Source organism: Lagenorhynchus albirostris, chromosome 1 (assembly GCF_949774975.1).
Source record: "Lagenorhynchus albirostris chromosome 1, mLagAlb1.1, whole genome shotgun sequence".
Lineage (NCBI taxonomy): Eukaryota > Metazoa > Chordata > Mammalia > Artiodactyla > Delphinidae > Lagenorhynchus > Lagenorhynchus albirostris.
Genome location: NC_083095.1, coordinates 191900133 through 191918876, shown reverse-complemented (window position 1 = coordinate 191918876; position 18744 = coordinate 191900133).

The window sequence follows — 18744 nt, the reverse complement described above, 5'->3', positions numbered from 1 at the left end:
AGGACTTAACTAGTCTTTGTCTCTTTGCCTGTCCCCTACCACTGCAGTGAGCACCATGAAATAGGGACCTTTTCTGTCTCCTTCAAGTCTGTACCCCTAAGAGCTAGAAGAGAGACTGACCCGCGGAAAGAGCACAATTGATGAATCATCTGGTCAAAGATGGCTGGCTACCTGACGTTCTTTGTTGAACCAGGTGCCGGAAAGGTGAGGCCCACATCTCCCTGGACACAACTGATGAACCAGTTTGATGATTCTGAGTGGCTGTGTTATGGAAAAGAGCCTTCAACACAGAGAGCACCCAGCTGTTTGCTGAGGCAGAGGTCTCTCCCCGCACTGCCTGCAGCTAGAACATGACCCAGTTCTGTCCAGTGTCCTTTAGAGAAGGTCTGCCATGGGCAGCTGAGACAGGCTTGAACATGTTCGACTCCCCCCCCCCCCACCTTCTGCCAGCTGAATGTGCTCTCTGTGAGACCAGCCACCCTGGCTCAGGGCAGCTCAGCGCCCCTGGGGCACAGCAGATGAGGCACGGATGCGGTGGCAGTATTTGCTCCGGTTGCCTAACAAGAGAAGCATACCGTCTCACAGCTCTAGAAGCTAGAAGTCAAACACAAGGTGTCAGCAGCGTCCGTTCCTTCTGGGGCTGTGAGGGAAGGATCTGTTCCAGGCCTCTCTTGGCTTGTGATGGACATCTTCATGGTCATGGGATGTCCTCCCCATATACCTGTCTCTGTGTGTAAATGTCCCCATTTTCTAAAGACAGCCGTCATATTGGACTATCCTCATTAGCTCATTTTAATTTGCATTACCTCTGTAAGACCCTCTCTCCTCCGAGGTTGCATTCTGAGGAACTGGGACTTCAACATACGAATGGGAGTGGGGGACACAATAGCAAACATAACATTCTGTAAACGGGGGGCTCAGTGGGTTTCAAGGGCCCATTCATCGGTGTTAGAGTGAGGCCCAGGGGTGTGAGGCAGCCAACAGGAGCATTTACAGGCCATAACCAGGAGAAGGTGACAGGCAAGGTTGGTCTGAGTGTCCGATACCTCAATCAGGAAAGGACTGACAGTGGAGAACACCATGAATCAGGGAAGTACAATCGCTATATTGTGCGATCATGGAGTTAAGTCTCATTATGGGACAAGATTGCCTCTTAATGGAATTTTTCAGGAGATTTCAACAGAATTCTGATGCTAGGAAAATTTGCACGAGGTCTGATGAAGTCCTAACGGCCCACTTCCCCAGGTCCAACCTTTCCTTACAGATCGAGACAAACAATCAAAGAACTCCAGCCTCAGCGGCCTTCTCAGTGATACGCTATGGACCAAGAGCACGTTCAGAAATGAAATGGCTCTCTTTTTAGATTCTAACTTCCTAGATATTCATTTATTTGGTAAGTGCTTTTTTGGATACCGGTATGTGCTAGGCAGTCCGTTGGCAGAACTGGGTTTTCCAATTGGAGTACTGGCAAAAAAAAGGAGTCCATTAAACTCTATTGAAAATCCCTGGAATAGAAGGAAGGCCAGTGGCGGGGAGCACAGGAAGCAGAGAGAGAGAAGAGGATGGTGAGTCGGGCAGGATCGCAGACGGGAGGGCCTTGAAGCCATGACAGAGTCCGATTTTATTCCAGAAGCAAACGAAAGTTATCGGAGGATTTTAAGGAGGGCGTGGCATGATCTGATTCATGTTGCTAAGAAGCTATCCTGGCTATTAAGGTGCAAAAGTAGAAACAGAGAGACTATTACTAAGCCACCGTGGGACAGGTCCCTAAGGAAATAGAGCCCAACGTGGAGAAATGCCTGTGAGACAAGTACTGGGGACTCTTTCCAGGGGAGCAAAGGCAGCAGGACTGGACCAGAGGAAGGCTGAATTGCAGTCCAGTTACCACAACCACAGGGAGAGCTCTGGGTCTGGGGGGCCCTACAGAGTTTCCCATATTGAGGAGAGGGCTCTGGGGGGGTGCTTTATATCTCGTTATCTTTATATCTTTCTCCCCCCACAGCTAAATTTTTATTTAGTTGATAACCTCCATTACACACTAAGTTAATCTTTTTTCTTCCCGTGTTACTGACAGATAATTGACATGCACCACTGTGTAAGTTTAAGGTGTACCATGTAATGAGCTTACATACATCATGAAGTGATTGTCACAAGTTATCACAGTAAGTCTATTGTCACAATAAGTTTAGTGAACATTCATGATCTCATATAGATTCAAAATTGTAAAAATAGAGAAAAATTTTTCCTTGTGATGAGAACAATTAGGGTTTACTCTTTCATATGTAAGATACAGCCATGTTAATTGTACTTATCATGTTGTACATTACATCCCTAGAAATTATGTGTCTTATAACTGGAAGTCTGTACCTTTTGAGCCCCTCCATCCAACCCCCCTCCCCCCGACACCCGCCTCTGGTAACCACAAATCTGATCTCTTTTCCTATGAGTTTGCTTGTTTGTTTTTGAAGTATAATTGGCCTACAACACTATGTAAGTTCCTGGTACACAACAGAGTGATTTGATATTTCTGTGCGATAACTATAGCTATGACATGTCACTATACAAACATATTACATATTAATTTTGAGCTATGTTTCCCACACTGTACTTGCACACCCATGACTCATTTATTTTGCATCTGGAATTCTGTGCCTCTGAATCTCCCTCACCTACTTCTTTCCTCCTCTCACCCTGCTCCCCTCTGGCAACCACCTGTTTGTTCTCTGTATCTGTAACTCTCTGTTGTGTTACGTTTGTCCATTTGTTTTGTTTTTTAGAGTGCACATATAAGTGAAATCATAAGTATTTGTCTTTCTCTGACGTATTTCAGCATAATACCCTCTAGGTCCATCCATGTTGCTGCAAATGGCAAGATTTCATTTTTTTATGGCTGAGTAATATTCTATTGTGTGTGTGGTATATATACACCTTCTTTATCCATTCACCTATTGATGGGCATTTAGGTTCCTTCCATATCTTGGCTGTATTGTTGATAATTCTACAGTGAACACAGGCATGCATATTAGTGTTTTCGTTTTCTTCAGATAAGTATCTAGGAGTGGAACTGCTGGATCGTAGAAGTCTATTTTTAATTTTTTAAGGAAACTCCATGCTGTTCTCCATAGTGGCTGCACCAATTTACATTCCCACCAACAGTGCACAAGGGTTCCCTTTTCCCCACATCTTCACCACACTTGTTATTTGTTGTCTTTTTGGTAATACACGTTCTGACAGGTGTGAAGTGGTATCTCATTGTGGACTTGATTTGCATTTTCCTGATGATTAGTGATGGTTGAGCATCTTTTCGTGTGCCTGTTGGCCATCTGTATGCCTTCTTTGGAAAAATGTCTATTCAGGTCCTCTGCTCATCTTTTCATTAGGTTGTTTGTTTTTTTGATGTCGAGTTGTATGAGTTCTTTGCATATTTTGGATATTAACTTCTTATCAGATATATCATTTGCAAATATCTCCTCCCATTCAGTAGGTGGCCTTTTCATGTTGTTGCTGGTTTCCTTTACTGTGCAAAAGCTTTTTAGTTCGATGTAGTCCCATTTGTTTAATGTTGCTTTTGTGTCCCTTGCCTGAGGAGACAGATTCAAAAAAATTTTGCAGACTGATGTCAAAGTTTTCTTCTAGAAACTGCCTATGTTTTCTTCTAGAAGATTTATGGTTTCAGGTCTTAACATTTAAATCTTTAATCCATTTTGAATTTATTTTTGTGTGAGAGTATAGTCCAGTTTGATTCTGTCCCATGTAGCTGTCCAGTTTTCCCAGCACCACTTATTGAAGAGACTATCTTTTCCTCATTGTATATCCTTGCCTCCTTCATCATAGATTAATTGCCCAGATAAGTGTGGGTTCATTTCTGAATAGATTCTTGGGAATCTATTCTGTTCCATTGATCTGTGTGTCTTTTTTTGTGCCACTACCACATTGTTTTGATTACTGTAGCTTTCTTTGTAGTATAGTTTGAAATCAGGGAGTGTGATACCTCCAGCTTTGTTCTTTCTCAAGATTGTTTTGGCTATTCAGGATCTTTTATGTTTCCATATGGATTTTAGAATTATTTGCTCTAGTTCTGTGAAAAATGCCATTGATATTTTGATGGGGATTGCATGAAATCTGTAGATTTCCTTGGGGAGTATGGTCATTTTAACAATATTAATTCTTCCAGTTCATGAACACAGTATATTTTTCCATCTGTTTGGGTCATCTTAAATTTCTTTCATCAGCGTTTTATAGTTTTTTGTGTACAAGTCTTTTACCTCTGCAGGTAGGTTTATTCCTAGGTATCTTATTCTTTTTGATGTGACGGTAACTGAGATTGTTTTCTTAATTTTTCTTTTTGATAGTTTGTCATTAGTATATAGGAATGCAACAGATTTCTGTATATTAATTTTATATCCTGCAACTTTACGGAATTTGTCGATGAGTTCTAGTAGTTTTTTGGTGCTGTCTTTAGGATTTTCTATGTATAGTATTACATCATTTGCAAACAGTAACAGTTTTACTTCTTGCTTTCCAATTTGGATTCCTTTTATTTATTTTTCTTCTCTGATTGCCATGGCTAGGACTTCCAATACTATGTTGAATAAAAGTGGTGAGAGTGGGCATCCTTGGCTTGTTCCTGATCTTAGAGGAAATGCTTTCAGCTTTTCACCATCGAGTATGACGTTAGCAATGGGTTTGGCATATACGGCCTTTGTTATGTTGAGATATGTTCCCTCTATACCCACTTTCTGGAGAGTTTTAATCACAGATGGATGTTGAATTTTGTTGAAAGCTTTTTCTGCATCTATTGAGATGATCATATGGTTTTATTCTTCAAATTGTTAATATGGTGTATCACATTGATAGATTTGCAGATATTGAACCATCCTTGCATCCTTGGGATAAATCCCACTTGATGATGGTGTATGATCTTTTTAATGTATTGTTGAGTTTGGTTGCTAATACTTTGCTGAGGATTTTTGCACCTCTTTACCTATATTGGCCTGTAATTTCTATTTTTGTGATACCATTGTCTGGTTTTGGTAACAGGATGATACTGGCCTCACAGAATAAGCTTGGTCAGCTTCTTGTTTGTACTTTGTCTTCACTATTTCCTTTCTGTAGTCTCAGTCTAGCCCTTTTGGTGAGAAAGGAGAGTGAAAGAAGAAGAAGTAAAAGAACAAGGAACCTTCTAAATTCTCTGCCCTGTCATAAACTACCTTTGCATTCATTGCATTAAGCCTAATCTGGCTCATTCTCTTGTGAATGTTTTTCCTTAGAATTTCAAAAATCTTGCAGTGTTGGTGGCCCTTCCCACTGTATTTTGCTCCATCCCAAAACAGCCTTCTTCCTTCTGACTATATTCTTGGGAATCTACAGTTCATACATTTACTTTCTGCTGAGGTCTTATAGCTGCCATCCCACCTCCTCCAACCCCCAGTGTATTTTTCACCCACAGCCAAAATCTGGCCCATGGAAAGCACTCACACATTATTTGCTCAGCAAACTCTAGAGCACAGGTCAGTCCTATCGCAATAGATGCTTTCCTCCACTTTGCTGCCAGAGCCACTCTACACTCTGCCTGTCTCTCACCCCCCAGGCTCACCCACCATCTCCTCCCCTCCTCACAACTGCACAGGATAAAGGACACATATTAAGCTCTCTGAGTAGTCTCCTTAAAGTCCTTCTTCTTCCTTCCTTCTGAACTGAGGTTGGGGGGCAGGTGAGTAGAAAAAAGATGGCTAGCACAGCTCTCTCCAAAAAGCTCTTCCCTGGAAATCCACTCATTTCCCTTCTATAACTTCAATATCGGTGAGTCAGGAAATTGACTTTCCAGTTATAACCTTTACAATTTTACATGTCAGCCTAGTGCCTTACTCTGGAATAAATTGTCTACTGTATCTTGAATCCCAGTGTCTTGAATTAGTGAAACAATTTTAACGTATTATTTCTTAGGTATATGTACAAATTGTGGATGATTTCAGAGCAAATCAATAATATACATTGCCTTAGAAAGTGAATGGATGGGGAAGAATTATTAGCGTTTTCATTTATATACCTCCTTATCTTCTGATGTGTTACAATGAGCCTGTGTTCCTATAGTAAATGATTAGGACTGTGTAAGGAACAATAGACGTAGAACATATGAGTAATTTATATATATACAGATTATTCAAAATTAGGCCATATATCAAAGGTCATTTCATATGCATTCATCAAAATGATTTTGATTCTACAGTAAAAGTGGTGTAGGATTGCCTTAAACATTTTGACTTGAAGGAAACACAGAAGTGTTTTCTCAGATCTTTATCTCGTATATACATGTAGTGCAATTGCTTGTCCTTTTGATTGGCAGATTTGAGTGAAAAGATAATCAAGATGACAGAATCTCAAACTGAATTTGGGGAGCACTGAGGCAGGCATGTTGTGTGCTTCATTTCTGTATAAATGAAAAAATAAAAAATAAACCCATAGAGGTACATTCTCTTACCAGTTTGAGCCACACCTATAGAAATGATAAACACTGGCCTAGAGGGTTAATTAAACCTGTATGCTACATCCCTAAAATGACAGTGGGGAAAGAGAACGGGAGGGAAGATGAAATGGGTGAAACAAGTCAACAAAATGTGGGTAATAGAAAACAGAAGGGTTGAAATGGCTTAGCCGAGAAGAGAAAGCTGAAACCTAAAAGCTTGAAGGGATCAAAGCCAATAAAAATAAAACATTTGCAGAAAAATAGACCTGGAAAGACTCAGAACTTGGAGGCATCTCTAAAGGTGAAGAGTAGACTGAAAACAGGAAAAGAGCTTGAAAGCCTTGTTCAAGGAGGAGCTGGACTCACAAACCTTTTCCCCGACAGGGAGGTTTATCAGTCAGGGCGCCAGGAGCAGCTGAAAACACTGTACGGAAATCATGGAACCCGGAATGCTGACCATCCCCGCCGCCCCCTCTCCTGGGCCCTTCCTCCCGCTGGCAACCCGACTTCCATCTTCAGGCAGCAGATCTGACACTGACCAGCATGAATGCAAAGATCTACAGGTGCTGACATTTGAGAGTTCTTCCAGTCAAATAGGTGTTTAAGAGGGGACGTGTATGGGTAGCATGGGGCAGGAGTGGCGGCAACAGAATTATGCCCTCCACTCCCAGAATAAAGAGTCAGCAATACGCTCCAAGAAGAAAAACCAAGCCGTAGCAGTTTGAGCATGGCGTTGAGAAATTTGGAAATGTTGAGCAATACCAAAGACAAGTAAGAAAACAAAACAAGACAAGTAAGAGTCTTGCCCATCACTGTGATTTTTAAGAAAAGAAAAAAAACAGGATCCAATCAGCTTCTCAAGAAAAACCAGGGCCAACCACCTTGTGGAAAGGCTGTGCTCCATCATCCAGGCCTGGCTAATCACACACAGCCTTAAGAGACCCAGTCCTGATGAACTCAGACATTGGAGAGGGCAAAGCTTCTGTGACAAGTAGCTAGTGCTGCAAGAATGCTGCAAGACACGGAGCCCAAACTCAGTGGTACACGTGGATCTGTACTCACAGACCTTCAGGTCAGTTGCAGTTCTTGTAGCTTGGCTCACCTAGGCGAGCCCTGCGTAAGTGCTCTGCTTCAGGCTCTGCTTCCGGGCTTGGTTCCAGGCCTTGTTCCGGAACTCAGGCTCAGGGCAGTGGCTACCTGTGGGATGGACTTGTTGTAGTGAGTCACTTTCATGGACATTCCAAGCCTCTGATTGCATCACATCAACTGACATCCCATGGATCCAAAAACTCACATGGCCAAGCTCAAAGCCAAAGGTTGGGAGCTATTATTTGCCCACCATGAAATCATGGCAAGGGTGTGGATAATCTGACACCACTTCAACAGAGTGAAGAAATCACTGGAACTAATAATCTACTGAAGCACCCTTCTTCGTGTATCATTCATCAAGTGGGTTCTAATTTTGGTCTTCATTCCCAGTGCGTTATCATGGTGGTTCTGTCACCTTATCATATTCTCTATCCTCTAGCAGGAATATCTAAGGTTGTTTGCAAATAATTTAAACACACTGTAATCATAAGTTTAAAAAAAAAAGAATATCTAGGATGAATAGCCTAGTTAAGTGTTCTGATTTGCTTCTTTATTTTTATGCAATTATTCTGAGTCTTTAAAAAATCTTTTTATAAATTATTTTATTCAAAGTCTCTCTTTTTTGTTCTAAACTCTCTCTTTTATCTAAGTAAGAAGACAGAATACCATAAAAAAATGTTTCACCCCATTTTATGTCAAGTAGCACTTGGTCCCTGTTCTGGATTTTTTAAAAAAGTAGAAACTCAGGGCAAATACACTGGAATGCAGGGAAAGTTATTTGATATAGAAAATGTGTAGTCTAGCCAAGAAGTGATTACTCCAGAAATCCTCATGGAGAATAAAGGATTTAATGTGAGACTTGATATTTTGGAAAAACAAACTGAGGATTAATAATATCCGGGTGATGTCTCCCAAAAACACCAAAGGAAACAGTGAAGACGTCTTAAAAGAATGGCTTCCAGATGCCTAGTAAATCATGTGTCTCTACCAAATGAGAACATGGCTTAAGGAGGATATTACTTATTTTGAGAAAAGAAGCATTGTTTGGGTGACTAGTCGTCTTTTGCCCTTCAACTCTGTAATATTATTAAAGATACAGAAGCCAAGAGCATTATCCTTTTTGAATAATGGAATGATGGATACCATTATTTGCGGTGAAAATTAGTTCTACCATTCACTGTGACTTTTGTAAGAAAATTAATAAATTAGGGTTTTACGGTGAGATGATTTGTCTTCTTTGGTGACTGGAGTATATCTCGGAGTCTTGTAAAGTGGAAGAAGGATGATTGTAAAAAGGTGGGATGAGAAAACCGGGCCGAGGCTTAGTGCACAGGAACGTTTTTAGATACATAAATTTCAGAAACAATTTGGAATCTGGAAATTGATTTCCTATAAAGCATCTACACCCACAGACCCTCTGGCAAGAGTTCTTGTGCTCCCAGTTTGGAAACCACTCACTTGGTTCACTATTGGAGCGTCTCGTGCCCCATATTCCTCTGCCCTTTGCAGCCTTAGGTCACACCCTCCAATACGCTCCAGGGTGGATCTGCACCGACCACCATGCGCCAGAACTTACTAGCCTTCAGGGTTGGGGTCCTGAAGAGCATCTACTGAGGTCACTGGCATTGGTTTTCCATATTGAAATCTTCCTTTGACTTTCTCGGTGATTCATATTCTCATCCCTGTAATATTACCTGGCAAGTGTTTGGGCTTGAGCAATTCTGCTCTGGGTTTTGTCACTGGATTAGCAAACAGCAGCAGCAGCAATAGCAGCAGGAACAAAACTAGTCTCTAGGGATCGCAAACAGATTGTAATCAGGTATCACAGAACAGAAATTAGAATGTGTGCATTCTCTCTGAGAGATATTGCATTTACTCAATTAAATTTCCTATAGAGGATTTTAAGCACAAATGGGCCATTTTGCAATTTCCATGAACTGTAAGTTCTTAAGGTAAAAAAAAAAAAAAAAAGAAGTCTAAATGAACCTAATTAATCTTCTGTTTCCTTCCTAACTGGCAAATCAGCTGAAAGAGGCAGAAGCACAGATTAATAAACCATATGCAATATATTGCCAGCTGTCATTTGAGGAAACTATTTTTTCTTCTGTCCTACTGATTACCTAAGTGTTATAGTAACATCACAGGAGCTCTTTGGGATTAGGAAAGCCATGATGATTTTTCTCCCTCCTTTGCAAAACTGTCTACTTCCTTAGTTTCTGTAAACTCACTTTGTATTAGTTAAGATTAGGTTCTGGTGTGAGAAACAGACTCCAAAAACCAGTGGCTTATGGAGGACAGAAGTTTATTACAACAAGAGTCTGCAGCAGTGGTTCAACTCCACAAGTCCTAAGGGACCCAGGCTGCTCCTCCCCTGGGCAGGACCCACATTTCCACGGTCTGCTCCATCTCCAGACATCAGGACCACATTCCTGCCAACAGCAGGTTGGAAAGCATGAAAAGGGGCAAAGGTCATGTACTGCCTTACTTTTAGGAAACTGCCACACCACAATTCTACTCATATCTCAATGGCCAAAATTAATCATATGGAACATTTTTGCTTTTTACATTTTGAAGCTATTGTAATAGGTACATAGAAATTTAAATTTTTTTTTTGGCCGCGCTGCACTGAGTGGCATGTGGGATCTTAGTTCCTTGACCAGGGATAGAACCTGCACCCCCTGCACTAGAAGCACGGAGTATTAACCACTGAACCACCAGGGAAGTCTCTTGTTATCTTTTCTAAGGATCCGACCCTTTTATCATTATAAAGTTAACCTGTTTTTCTCTAGTAATGATTTTTGCTTGAAAGTATATTTTTTATGATTTTTTTTTTTTTTTTTTTTTGCGGTACACAGGGCTCTCACTGCTGTGGCCTCTCCCGTTGCGGAGCACAGGCTCCGGACGTGCAGGCTCAGCGGCCACGGCTCACAGGCCCAGCCGCTCCGCAGCATGTGGGACCCTCCCGAACCGGGGCACGAACCCGTGTCCCCTGCATCGGCAGGCGGACTCTCAACCACTGCGCCACCAGGGAAGCCCTATTTTTTATGATTTTAATAGAGGTACACCAACTTTCTGTTTGGTGATTTCCTGAGGTATGTTTTCCATCCTTTTACTTTCAACTTTTCTGGAAACTAACATTTTAGATATGTTCATTGTAACAGAATATAGGTGATTTTCAAAAAATACATCTGACAATCTTTGGGATTGACATGTACACACTGCTATATTTAAAATAGATAACCACCATGGACGTATAGCATGCGGAACCCTACTCAATAATCTGTAATAACCTAAATGGGAAAAGAATTTGAAAAAGAATAGAAACATGTATATGTATAACTGAATCACTTCGCTGTACACCTGAAACTAACACAACATTGTTAATCAACTATACTCCAATATAAAATAAAAAATTTTTTAATAAAATAAAACACAAAAGACCCCGAATAGCCAAAGCAATCTTGAGAACGAAAAACGGAGCTGGAGGAATCAGGCTCCCTGACTTCAGACTATACTACAAAGCTACAGTAATCAAGACAGTATGGTACTGGCACAAAAACAGAAATATAGATCAATGGAACAGGACAGAAAGCCCAGAGATAAACCCACGCACATATGCTCACCTTATCTTTGATAAAGGAGGCAGGAATGTACAGTGGAGAAAGGACAGCCTATTCAATAAGTGGTGCTGGGAAAACTGGACAGCTACATGTAAAAGTATGAGATTAGAACAATCTCTAACACCATACACAAAAATAAGCTCAAAATGGATTAAAGACCTAAATGTAAGGCCAGAAACTATCAAACTCTTAGAGGAAAACATAGGCAGAACACTCTATGACATAAATCACAGCAAGATCCTTTTTGACCCACCTCCTAGAGTAATGGAAATAAAAACAAAAATAAACAAATGAGACCTAATGAAACTTCAAAGCTTTTGCACAGCAAAGGAAACCATAAACAAGACCAAAAGAATGGTCTTTCTCAGAATGGAGAAAATATTTGCAAATGAAGCAACTGACAAAGGATTAATCTCCAAAATTTATAAGCAGCTCATGTAGTTCAATAACAAAAAAACAAACAACCCAATCCAAAAATGGGCAGAAGACCTAAATAGACATTTCTCCAAAGAAGATATACAGACTGCCAACAAACACATGAAAGAATGCTCAACACCACTAATCATTAGAGAAATGCAAATCAAACCTACAATGAGGTATCACCTCACACCGGTTAGAATGGGCATCATCAAAAAATCTAGAAACAATAAATGCTGGAGAGGGTGTGGAGAAAAGGGAACCCTCTTGCACTGCTGGTGGGAATGTGAATTGATACAGCCACTGTGGAGAACAGTATGGAGGTTCCTTAAAAAACTACAAATAGAACTACCATATGACCCAGCAATCCCACTACTGGGCATATACCCTGAGAAAACCAGAATTCAAAAAGAGTCATGTACCAAAATGTTCATTGCAGCTCTATTTACAATAGCCCAGAGATGGAAAGAACCTAAGTGTCCATCATCGGATGAATGGATAAAGAAGATGTAGCACATATATACAATGGAATATTACTCAGCCATAAAAAGAAACGAAATTGAGCTATTTGTAATGAGGTGGATAGACCTAGAGTCTGTCATACAGAGTGAAGTAAGTCAGAAAGAGAAAGACAAATACCGTATGCTAACACATATATGTGGAATATAAGAAAAAAAAATGTCATGAAGAACCTAGGGGTAAGACAGAAATAAAGACACAGACCTACTGGAGAATGGACTTGAGGATATGGGGAGGGGGAAGGGTAAGCTGTGACAAAGCGAGAGAGAGACATGGACATATACACACTAACAAACGTAAGGTAAATAGCTAGTGGGAAGCAGCCGCATAGCACAGGGAGATCAGCTCGGTGCTTTGTGACCACCTGGAGGGGTGGGATAGGGAGGGTGGGAGGGAGACGCAAGAGGGAAGAGATATGGGAACATATGTATAGGTATAACTGATTCACTTTGTTATAAAGTAGAAACTAACACACCATTGTAAAGCAATTATACTCCAACAAAGATGTAAAAAATAAAATGAAATAAAGTAAAAATATAAAAATATAGTCTGACAATCTTTGCGTTTGATGAAGGTATTTAATTTATTTACATTATGTGAAATCTTATTTTGTGCTTTCCATTTGTCCCATCTTTTCTATGATTCTTTTTCTCTCCTCTGTTTCCTTCTATTTGAATTGATTAATTTTTTTTTCTAACTCTGTTTTACCTACTATTATTTGGAAGTCGTGCACTCTGATACTGTTCTCCAAAAATAACAGGCATCATTAACTTATCAAATCTCAGATTGAACAATGTCTCTCTCCACCTGCTGAGCCCTCATCCCTGTCAGAGTTGTCTCCCTTCTGGGATAACATGCTGTGGTGCTCACGCACTTAAATTCTTTTAACCCCTTAAAACTTTGATATTGCTGCTCTGTACAGTCATCATTTCATATTATTTCTTTCTGTGCATATATTTACCAATTTCTCTGCTTTCCATTTGTTTTAAAAATAGAATCATTGAGGTATGATTGACATACAATAAACTGTACATATTAAAAGTGTACAGTTTGAAAAGTTTCAATGTATGTGAAACAATCACTACAGCCAGGAGAATGAATATATCGTCACCTCCAAAAGGTTTCTCAGGCCCCTTTTAATCCTTCACTCCTACCTCTTTATTTATTGTTGTCGGTGGTATTCAGGCAGGCGCCTAAATCCAAATCCTATTACTCTGTCACAGCTATTAGTGAACATCTCTCTCCATTTGTGTTTGTATCTCAGACTTTGGGTTTTGTTTTTTTTTTTTTTTTTTTTACTATTTATTTATTTTTTTATCTGGCTGTGCCGGATCTTCGTTGTGGCACGCGGGATCTGTTTTTAGTTGTGGCGTTGCGAACTCTTAGTTGCAGCAGGTGGAATCTAGTTCCCTGACCAGAGATCGAACCTGGGCCCCCTGCATTGGGAGCTCAGCATCTTACCCACTGGACCACCAGGTAAGTCCCTGTATCTCAGACTTTGAATATGAGATCACTTTCCTTCTCTCGCTTTTACACTCTTTAGATTTTCCCTTAGTGAAGGTCTACTAATGGCAAACATCCCTCAGTTTTTGATGGCCTGAGAATATCATCAGTTTGGCTTCATGCAGAAAAGATACTTTGTTCTAAGAATAGAGGTCTAGGTTAAAAATAGTTTTCCCTTTGTACATTGAATATATCACTTCACAGTCCCCTGGCTTCCTTTTTGCCATCCAGAAAGCAGCTGTGTGTTACTCCTCTGAAGACAGTACAACTCCTTTAAAGATCTTCTCTTTTCCTTGGTGCTCTACACTTTCACTATGAGTTTTCTAGTTGTGGGTTTCCTTCGTATTTATCTGCCTGATTTTCTCTGTGCCCTTGAATCTGACAGAAGATACTTTTCAACAGTTCTGGAAAATTCTCAGCCATTTTATTCTCACATAATACCTCTGCTCCCCTTCTTTCTTTTCTTCCTGAAGCTCCAATTCGGCACATATGTACTCTATCCACACATTTTTTTACCTATTTTTCCATATATTGCATGTCATATCTGTGCAACCTTCTGGATAATTTCCTCAGGACTATTTATCTTTGAGATCACTAACTCTCTCCTCAGCTGTGTCTAATCTACTGTTAAGCCCATCCATTGAGGGTTTATTTTCTTCATTTCAGTTATTAGGTTTTTCATTTCCAGGTGTTCTATTTGGTTCTTGCTCAAATCTGGTCATTTTATATAGTTTATTCTCTGTACAGATTTTCAAACTTTTATTTCTTTATACATGCTAAACATAATTATTTTATATTCTTATAATAACAATATCTGAAGTCTTGTATTGCTACTTCACAATCATGGTACCTTGTTTCCCTGTGTGTTGAATGGTTTCTTGCTGTGAGCTGCTCATTTCCCTTGGAAATTTGTTTTTCAAGGAATTCTTTGGGAACTGGGAAAAAAGCTTCCACCAGAGAAGACTGACCTTTGCTTCTGCCGGACACCTAGGGTACTATATGTTTAAGACTACTTTAAACTACTGGTATCATCTTATATATTTGATCTGTAATTTTTCACATAACAGTATATCATGAAACGTCTGTCATTCTAGACAAATTCGCCTACTCACTATTTTTAATGTTGTATAGCATCTATAATAAGGCTATATTATAATTTATTTAGTCCTTCAACTGTTGACTTGAGTAGATATCACTGAAAATGTGTATCTTTATATACATAGCTTTACATGCTTGCATAATCATCTCTAATTATATATATATATGTTTATCCTCTAATCATATATGTTCACTTATTATTCAATAATACATATTGAATGTATTCATTTCAAATATATATAATATATACATTATAATATATGTATATATATTCATTCCAGAAAGTTGGACTGCTATGGCAAAGAAAATGTGTACTTTAAAAATGTTTCATACATACTACACATGACCTTCCAGAAAGATTCTATCAATTTACAGCCCACCAATATATACCCATGCCCCTGACAATACTAGATGTTATCAGTCTTTAAATTTTGCTGATCTGATGAGAGAAAGTTATTGTTTTAATCTGCTGATATCTTACTACTAATGAGGCTGAACATATTTGCTTACTTCTGTTGACCATTTGCTTTTCTCTTCTGTATGATTGCTGTTCATTTATTTTGCAAATTTTTATAATTTTTTCTGAGTCATTTTCTTGTTTTTTTTTTTTTTTTTGCGGTACGCGGGCCTCTCACTGTTGTGGCCTCTCCCGTTGCAGAGCACAGCCTCCGCACGCGCAGGCTCAGCGGCCATGGCTCACGGGCCCAGCCGCTCCGCGGCATGTGGGATCTTCCCAGACCGGGGCACGAACCCGTGTCCCCTGCATCGGCAGGCGGACTCTCAACCACTGTGCCACCAGGGAAGCCCGCCCTGATGATTCTTAACCAATTTTATTTCTTAACATATAGGTTTTATTTTTAAGAAAATTTACACATTCCTCCTCTAAATACTTATCCAGTCTGAGTTGGTGAAGTCCTAAATGCTCCTGGTTTAAATGCACTATATAAACTATGAATTCAAAGCACTTTAAAAATATCTTTGATGTTATATCATTTCATATGATATGTATTCTATCATTAAGGAAAGCATTCCTATGGAAGAATAAAAAGCTTTCTATAATTTTCAGTTTATTTCAATATGCAAAGTCAAATTTCTCTCACATCATAGAAACCTATAAAAATTATCAGTAGCTGTAGTCAGTGTTTTATAATTGTCAGAAAATGGCTTTCCCAATAACTTTGCAAAAAATTCATAGCCCGAAAGAATTAACTGAAGAAGCCAAGTATGAGTTTCATAAGAAACAGAGATTTGAACAGTCATTAGAAATAGTAGACATTTTCCAAAACAGTAAAATATGCATTAGTAAAACTTCAAATTCCAACAATGCTATAATCTCTCTCCAACAATAGTTGTTAAATATAAATATTACTGCTTTAGATAAATAATGAAGATGGAACCATCTGGTGACCATTAGTTACATGCTAAACACTTGAAGTTAAAAAAAAAATTAGGGTCTCTGAAAATAAGTATATCTCTAGTAAAGCATTAGAAACCTGACTAGAAATAGCTCCCTAAGTATGACTATTAGTACATGAATCTCCAACACTTTTTTAAAAGATTGAGGAGGCAATCAGATTAAATTTTCTCAACAATAAAATATACAATCACTACTCACTGGTAGGCTCTTTTGCCTCAATTCAAATACCCACTCACTTCAACTAAAGCACTCACTTTAGGTAATGACCAGAAACAGGAAATGAAAAAATACAGATTCTAAAAGTAGTCGCAAAGAGCACTATAATATTCATGGTGTAAAATTTGAGAATACCAAAGAACGGATGCAGGGGACTATCACTGTGTACACTGTTTACAACAATTATTCACTGCATATCTTTGCCCCAAGAACAGTATCTATTATGAAAACATTTCAATTCTAATTTATACTAGTTCATATTTACATTGTAAAAGTTATTCCTGGATCATATGTTTAAAAGGAACATGTTAAAATTTGTAAGGTTCAAAGACTATCTACAGATAAGAAAATGACTCAGGGCTTAAACATGCTGAACAAACATGTAAATTCATCTGATTCAGGATTGATCCAAAAGTTAAAAAGATGACAAAGTCTTAGCAAATTTCGTATTTCACTGACTATCTGATTTAAACAGTTTTAACATTCTTTGGCATTTAAATAAAGTCAAGTATTCTTATTTATTATTTTCAGAACATATAATTTAAGATTACAAAAGTTTAAAATATATTTTTTAAAACTCAGATCCATTTGATCATTCAAAATTAATAAAAGGAGACAGGGTGGTAGGGAAGGATGATACTGAATTGCCATCCATGCTTCAGTATGAAAATGGCCTGAAAGAATAAATGACTGCACATAATTGGCTTTCTCAAAATAAGTTACTAATAAGAACCATAAACCTTGGACTTCCTCAGTTCAGTGAAAGCATATTTAACTGCTGTGTTGTAAGAGATGCTGGTCCTTATAATGGCTATAATCAGGCTATTTGGAACTTGATGCATCCAAGTCAAAGTTACCTACCTAAATTATCAAGCAACTTCTGGAATTCTCTGGATTTAGGGGTAGTGTATCAGCCAGGGCCAGGAGAGATCAAGATCAAAAGGGAGGCAACACAGCAAACAGAAGAAGAATTCAGAAATTCTGGTGTAGGAATCAGGTCAAATCAAAAGTAGGAACTTGGGCCTCTGGAATTACACCAGTACAACCAAGATTACAGGGAAGGTGAGTAGGCAGAATTCACTGGGTTACACTTTGACCCCAGCCCACTATCAGAGAGATACTATCACAGAAAGAAGAGAAAAGAGGGCCTTACCTCGTAATCTGCCCCAAGGTGAAATCTTAAGCTACCCTAAGGAGTCTTGAAAATATGTCCTAGTCTTAGTAAAACTGGAAAGCTAGCTTGCATAACTGATGCTAAACTTTATAACAATAAATGTGTCCGTCACATTAAGTATTGTGTTTGGCGTACGTAACTATTTACTATTATTTACATATCATGAAGACAATCATATACTTTTCTTTTTAAAATCTTTTCATGGTCTATGCTAAATATTTATTAGAAGCAACTTCTATGACTGTTTACAAACTAAATACCATAATTTGTGTGTTACTTGGCAATGTGTAAGCAAAGACTCTTGTCAGTTCTACATTTTGCTTTACAAAAATATTTAATTAACTTAGCTCTGTACTTAAATCAGTACATGCAAAGTTCAACGAGGCATGAAAATCAATAAGTAAGACTACATTTTGGGAAAACACTACCTTGGGGAGAAAATGTTGTAGTCTTCCATTTTCAAGCTGGCATATACAAGCAATTGAATTAACTTTCAATTGTCTATTTAAAATTAATTCAATCTGATCTAGAACCAAAATACTAACAAAATGCTTACATCTGCAAAAGTGGAAGGAGTAGATGTTTCAGTCAATACCATTTTCTATATTTAAAACCAGAAAGTGACATCAACAGCCCTCAACAACTTACTTATTGTCGTATTTTTGGTCTCCAAACACATCCGTTTAACATGTGCACTGAACTTTCAGCCCTGAGAATAGAATCCCAAACATTCACTACATACATATGTCTATGATTACTTCTGACCACAACAAAACTTTCAAATGAAAGTGAAAAATAAGTATGTAAAAGGTTTGTTTCTCCATCTTGCTATTTTGTTTATAAGTACACACATACACGTTAATATTAAATTCACAAAACAGGATACAAAAATTATATGTAAACTATGATTGCAACTATGTAAAAAATGCATATAAAAAAGTGGGAGGCCAGGAATCCACTAAAATTGTAACAGTGGTTATGCTAGGGTTATACAGCCACGGTGTTTTGCTTGCCTTTGTCTTGACTTTCCAAATGCTCTGCAATGTGGTGATACTACTGTAATTCAAAACTCCCTTGTCTTCTTTATCGAACACCCTGAAAGACTTTACTCAAAAAAATACGTAGTGATCAATGTGCAGTTTTTTGGCAATTTGGTAGGAAAGGAAAAGAGACGTTCACTGCTCATCCCACATCGGAATTTGAAAGTCCCTTTGAATGGTCTTCT